The 7,194-nt window shown below is 44.5% G+C and overlaps 1 pseudogene; it reads left to right on the top strand.

Moving 5' to 3' along the window:
* Positions 1 to 849: 849 nt before the first annotated feature.
* Positions 850 to 6,919, top strand: LOC132206118 (uncharacterized; annotated as a pseudogene).
* Positions 6,920 to 7,194: the final 275 nt, after the last annotated feature.

The raw sequence follows: 7,194 nt of genomic DNA, 5'->3' as shown, positions 1-7,194 counted from the left end.
ACCTGCACATCTGCCAATGTGGTATACTGTATCCACTATACCCGGTGCGGCTTCCTCTACATTGGGGAAATCAAGGGAGGCTTGGGGACTGCTTTGCAGAACACCTCCGCTCGGTTCGCAATAAACAACTGTACCTCCCAGTTGTGAACCATTTAAACTCCCTCTCCCATTCCTCAGATGACATGTGTATCCTGGGCCTCCTGCAGTGCCACAATGATGCCACCCGTATGTTGCAGGAACAGCAACTCACATTCCGCTTGGGAACCCTGCAGCCATATGGTATCAATGTGGACTTCACAAGCTTCAAAATCTCCCCCTCCCCCACTGCATCCCTAAACCAGCCCAGCTCGACCCCGCCTCCCTAACCTGTCCTTCCTCTCACCTATCCCCTCCTCCCACCTCAAGCCGCACCTCCATTTCGTACCTACTAACCTCATCCCGCCTCCTTGACCTCTCTATCCACCCAGGACTGACCTATCCCCTCCCTACCTCCCCACAAATAGTTACCCCCACTGGCTCCATCCCCGCCTCTTTAACTTGTCTGTCTCCTCTCCACCTATCTTCTCCTCTATCCATCTTCGGTCCGCTTCCCCCTCTCTCCCTATTTATTCCAGAACCCTCTCCCCATCCCCCTCTCTGATGCAGGGTCTAGGCCCGAAACATCAGTTTTTGTCCTCCGAGGATGCTGCTTGGCCTGTGTTCATCCAGCTCCACACTTTCCCACATGTTCCTTGTCCTGCCCCCTCTCAGTCTGACCCGCTGTGTTTACAAACTCCTCTCCCTTTCGGAAATGACAAAACGCGTCACTTTCCCTGAGGCACTTTCGCTTTTGAGAAAATAGACACGAGGTACATTTGCAGAGAGAAACCGACAAAGACACTTTCCCGGGAAAGAGAGAGAGCAGAAAGAAGCGATGAAAGGAAAGGGAGAGGGATCACTTTCGGACTAGGATCCTGGTGATTCCATAGGGATCCTGAAAATATTTCCGGAATCCGAGCTGGAAGTGGGAACCTTGCTCCAGTGAGGGAGCGGATTCTGGGCCAGGTGAATGTGAGCGGAGACAGTCGCCAGCAGCCGGTGAGCCAGGCCTGTGACCCGGGCTCCCTGTCATCTCCAACCTGGAAAATGGGAACGCGACTAGCGCCGTGACACCGGGGATTTCCGCGTACGGGGTCTCTATAATCCGGATTAGGACATCCAGCCCCAAGTACATATCCCGACCCAGTCCCCAATCCCACCAGCCAAGTACAGAGCCTCCCCCTGCACCAGCTCAGTGCCCGATCATCTGAACACACTCAACATTCAGCTGCAAATCGAGCGCAGGTTGCGATTAGCGACCCGGGATTTTCCAGCCGCAGCTTCGGGAATCTCCAGCATTTCGATTCCTTACCTCAGAAAGCAACAGCACACACTCCTGCTCCAGGCGCTCTAAAAATCCTGGGAGCAGTTTTCACTTTTGGAATGTAATGTGCCCCTTTCGAGCCGCCAGCATGGCAGTGCCGGTGAGAGCAACCAGCAGAGCCCAGGCTCACACTCACAGCACTCGGCAGCACAGGCGGTCGCTCCCGGGTCACAATCCGCTCCGACTGCACACTGACCGCTTTCTCATCTTCCACCTCGGTGCTACCTTCTGTCTCGGTACAACATGTGTCTGGCGACGGTTTGGAGATTTTGGATGGTGCTGGGTTTGGTGTCCGGGAGCCTGAGTCTGGGCTGTGAGAGGCTGCAGCAAGTTCTCAACACAGAGACTCTGAGCAAACTGAACGAAATGGTGAGTGTCAGCTGCCCCCAGAACAGGATTGGGATCTTACTCTGTCCCTTATACTTTAGGAACTGCTATGTGGGAGGTGGATATGTTGGATTAAGGTCACTGTTAACAAAGTTGCTGGAATTATTTGTGAGGGATGACAGTCAGGGTGATCATGGTACTTTGTTGGTACGTTTGATAGCGACAAGGAATTTTGGACAAAATGTAGAACTTCAAATGAGAAAACTTTTGTGTAGAACGGCTCAGCATGTGGCGGACTGAAATTACTTAGTTGAAATGAGAAGCGATTTATTTTTGATAGCAAGCACCGCCGAACAAAATGATTAAATTGTCAAGGGGCGCAGTGGCAGAGGGCCTTTTGCATATATCCGCTTAAATCCATGACAAATTGACAGAGAGGACAACGTGATAGAACTTCAAAATTTATCTACCTCCCGAGACTTTATCCATACGGCTAGAGAATATTATCTGTAAAGAAATTACATTAAACTTAAATAACAGTATAGGTTTGGCCTCAGTGGAATATCATGTGGTTGTTGGGCACTACACTTTAGCAACAAACTAAAGCAGTTCTGATGGATTCAGAAGGATAGGTGCAGGGATGAGCAACTTCATTACTGCATTTACATTGGAGAATTGGGGAGTGGCTTCCTTGCAGAAAAGCATGTTGAGTGGATAATTTACTGAGGTATTTAAAGTGATGAGGTGCCTGGACAGAGTAGACAGGGATAAATGTTCCCCATTGATGCAATGGATGGGCAGAAGCAGACAGAGATTTCAAGTAATGGCAGAAATATCCAATGGTGACATGAGGAATGGCCTCTTCATGAAATGAGTGGTTGGGAGCTGGCACAGGCTGCCTGAGATTGTGGTGGAGAGCAATCAAAGGAGAAGGTGGAATATTTTCTTGAAAAGATGAATGTACAAGACCAAGTGTGTTAAATTAGACAAACCAACTCATCTTCACAGACCCAACATACAGGAGAGAGGCTGAATGGCATCTTTTGTACAGTCACCATGCTGTGAAACTGTGATGTTTGGTGCTGAATGGAACTAGGAAATCAGCTGCTGAGGAACTGAGCAAATCACATACAGAGGAGCATATAGGTCAGCGTGTCTTCCAGGTGGTACATGTTAAAAATGGAGAATCTATTGGTGAACAGAATAAGCTGTCAATGTCTGAGGGTTGAGGATTAAACTGAATGAAAAGGATCAAAATTAAAGTAAAGGGGAAATCAAATTTGAAGGGTACAATTGATTCTCAGACCATTATTAATGATTTGAATCAGGAAAGTCAAATTTATACAGAGTCAAGTTTACAGATGCCACAAAAATAGGTCGATGGTAAATGTTGAGAAATATGTCATGAGTATGCAGAAGGATTTAGACAAGATAAGTGAATAGGCAAAGACTTAACATGCAGGATGTAATGTTGGAACATCTGATGTTATGCACATTGACAGGAAGAATAGAGCAGGAAGAATGGAGAAGCATGGTAGAAAGTGAAAAGAACAGAGATTTAGGAGTCCTTGTGCGTGAATCACAAAATTCAAGTTTAGCAAGTATCAGGTAAAGCAAATGGAATGATGGCCTTAATTCAAAGGCTTCAGAGTATAAAAATAGCTGAGTCTTATTAAAAACAAACAAGACATTAGTTAGACCACACCTGGAATATTGTGACCAGTTTTGGTCCCCTTATCTCAGGAAAGATATATTGTCATTGAAGGCCATGCAGAGAACCTTCACTAAGTTGAGCCTGTATAGGGACGGTTTGTCTTATGAGGAATGGTTGAGTAGATTAGAACATAGAACAGAGAACAATACAGCGCAGAACAGGCCCTTCAGCCTTCAATGTTTCGCTGACCTGTGAACTAATCTAAGCCCCTCCCCCTACTCTATCCCATCATTATCCATATGTTTGTCCAAGGACTGTTTAAATGCCCCTAACGTGGCTGAGTTAATTACATTGGCAAGCAGGGCGTTCCGCGCCCTTACCACTCTGAGTAAAGAACCTGCCTCTGACATCTGTCTTAAATCTATCACCCCTTAATTGGGCCTGGACTCTTTGGAGCTTAGAAGAATGAGAGGCCACCTTATTGAACAATGCTAGATTCTTAGGAACTTCACAGGGTTGATGCAGAGATGTTGTTTTCTTTCGAGGGAAACACTCGTGTCACAGGCACAGTTTCAGAGTGTGCAGTCAGCCAGAGATGAGAAATTTCTATTGTCAGAGATAGTGAATTTGTGATTTTTTTAATTGCAGAGGTCTAACAAGTCTGGGTTGTTAAGTATACTTAACATTGAGATAGACAGCTTCTTAACCAGTAATCAAGGGTTGTGAGGAAAGGGCAGGAAAGTAGAGTTGATGGTTAACAGCTCAGTCATGGTGAAGCAGGCTGGATGGACTGAATGGCCAACTTCAGCTCCTCCAATTTATGGCCTTATGGAAGGGAATTGATCTTGAGGGAGGCTGGAAGCAAACATTGCAAACTGAGGCAAATGGGAGTATAAATGGAGATGAGTATTTCAGCAGTAGCTACTGATGTAGGTTAGAGTCAGGGGACATTATCGAAGTGGAAGTAGGCAGTCTTATTCATACTCACCTCTGGGTCAAACATGAAAGCAGGTTTGCAAAAAGTCTGGTTCAGACTCAGACAGTTTCCAGGGAGAGGGATGGCATCCATGACTGGGGAAGAGATATTCTGCTGGGGACTCTAACAGTAGTTTCAGTGGTCTCAACATTGGAAATAGGAAAATGAATAGGCTATTAGTCTCATTAAACCTGCTCCACTGTTTAATAAGATTATGACTGCCCTGACTATGATTGTAACTTTACATTCTTGCCTTTCCCGGCACCCTCATTAGAAAAGCCCCCTCGTCTTCAGCTTAAGTAGGGGGTACCTGATTCTGAAACTGTCAAATATGTTACAGATTCCCCCATAAAGGGGTACATCTCAGCATCTACTTAGTCAAATCCCCCCCCAAGAATCCATATTTTACAATAAGGTGATCTCTCATTATTGTATATGCTAATGGATACTTACCTGAGGCCTTCAACCTTCCTTCATAAGACAAGCCTTCAGATTTTTAATTGAAAGAAACTTCTTCTCCATGAAAAGAGAAGTTTGGATCAGCAGTCTGATAGTTCAGAGGCTGGAGGAGTGGAGAAAGCTGATGGTGAGGTAGAATTTTGTTCTGAATGCAGATAAGTACTAACTGAAGTCAGATGATGCCACCACTCGGCAGTGTGTAGCTGCGAAATGCACCAGGGTGGTAGTGCCTCTGCCTTTGAGCATGGAGAACTAGTTTCAATTCATGCCTGCTCCAAATGTGTGTAACAACATCCATGGATAGGTTGATTATGAAGAGTGTAGATCCTGAGGAGATACCAGGAGGAACACGGTGAGATCAGGAAAAGAAGTCGCTGCGGGTGATTTGCTCGCTACAATTACATGGGTCAGAGTAGAACGAGGCAATTACAATCGCAGCCAGCTGCTGGTGAAGGCTGGCCGACGATATGATGTGATCAAACGTGTTAAAGGCTGCAGACAGTGTCGGACAGATAGAGGCTGGAACAATTTGTTTTAAATAACCTGTTATATACAGAATTTATGGTATATTGACTGTTTTGTAATGATACTTTACTGCATGGTTACTGATGGAGAGCAAATACTATATCACTGATAGTTTGTCCTGGACTATTTAAATAAATTCACCACTGAGACATTCTACTGTATTTCATTTTTTGAATGGTATGCCCACACCTCACTCATTATTCCTCCAATAGACAGTGGCAGCTTGGGCAGTGCCAGCTCCCAGCAGAGGCCAGACACACACACACACACACACACACACACACACACACACACACACACACACACACACACACACACACACACACACACACACACACACACACACACATGCCTCCAAAACAGGATCAGAATCTCACTGGGTCTGGTCATTGCTGAATAGTTTTTAGTTTTGCTCCATTATACCATTAATAGTAAGCGATTCTCCAGTATTTCTGTTCCTGATCTTGCTAAATCAATGAATGTCTTCTCGCAGGGCTCTCATTTTCTCTGATAATGTTTGAAAGACAGGTCCATGCTCAAATTCAAGCTCTTGAACTTGGTGAAGCTTCCAGAAGGTTTACAGGTGAGTGGACACTGGACTGGAGTTTATTTTTAAATCTTCTGACAGAAGTTTTCTGGAAAGCATTTAAGATCAACAACTTAGAGTTTCAATATCAGATATCCACTGGATTCAGAAAAGTGTCATGTGCTGTTTGAAGTCAGGTTTGACTGAAATAGAAAATGCACAGAAAGAGACCATTCAGTGCACCGTGTCTATGTTAGGTGAATATACTCAGCACACAGTCAAATTCAATTTCCAACTCCAGTTTTACAGAGTACAGAGCTAAGTGCAGATCCAGGTTCATTTTAAATGAGTTGAGGCTTTCTCAAGCACCAAGAAGTGCAGAGAATTCCAGGCACTCATCACACTCCATGTGACACCATTCTTCCTCATGTCCTCCCTAGTTGCTTCTAGCAGTTGGAATTAGATGAAATGGGAAACAGTTCCTTCTCTAAGATCCCTGTGTGTGTTTTTTTTTCAGGCCCAGGACAGGATCCAGATACTTCATCAAACCTTGCGTCACATCAAGAAGATCTACAGTCACTTGGGCCCCGGACAAGGTGTAGAATGTCTGGCTTCTCCTTGATCGACAGTTCAGGGAAGTAGATGAATGTGTTAAGAGATCTGGAACAGAGGCCAGACTCAGCGGAAACACCACCATTCACAAATACTTCAGGAAACTGCGAAAGTTTCTCAAACAGAAGGTGGGACAATTGATCATTGACAGTGTAATTACTGGCATTCAGTTCATTTCATTCCATTTAAAATCTGTTCATTCTCTAATATCTCTTATCCCCTCAATGATTCCATATTTCAGAATTTTAATGACTATTCCTGAGAAACAATCCACGTTGAGACCAGAGCCCATTAGCAACAGTTGTTTGTCATAATGACACAATTTGACTGAAGAAGTTAACCTCCAAAGGCATGTCTAGTAGAGGCTGGAACAATTTGTTTTAAGAAACCTGGTATATATAGAATTAATGGTATCTTTACTGTTTTGTAATGACGCTTTACTGCACGGTTACTGATGGACAGCAAATACTATATCGCTGATGGTTTATACTTGACTGTTTAAATAAATTCACGAGGGAAATCTGAAAAGAATACTATTTCTGGCCCTTTCTTTATTGGCTGACAACCTCTAAAGTTCAAAGTCTCAACTGAGTGTTACTCCGTTGCCTAGCTAATCTTCCATTCATGCTAATATGATACCACCTACCTCATCAGTTCTCGTATAGTGCAGCATTTTTGATGTGGCAGCCTTATCAAATGCCTTTTGGAAATGC

Source organism: Stegostoma tigrinum, chromosome 31, assembly GCF_030684315.1.
Source record: "Stegostoma tigrinum isolate sSteTig4 chromosome 31, sSteTig4.hap1, whole genome shotgun sequence".
In the NCBI taxonomy this organism is placed as follows: Eukaryota; Metazoa; Chordata; class Chondrichthyes; order Orectolobiformes; family Stegostomatidae; genus Stegostoma; species Stegostoma tigrinum.
The sequence above is the reverse complement of the archived record's forward strand: the minus strand, read 5'-3'. Positions and strand labels throughout refer to the sequence as shown.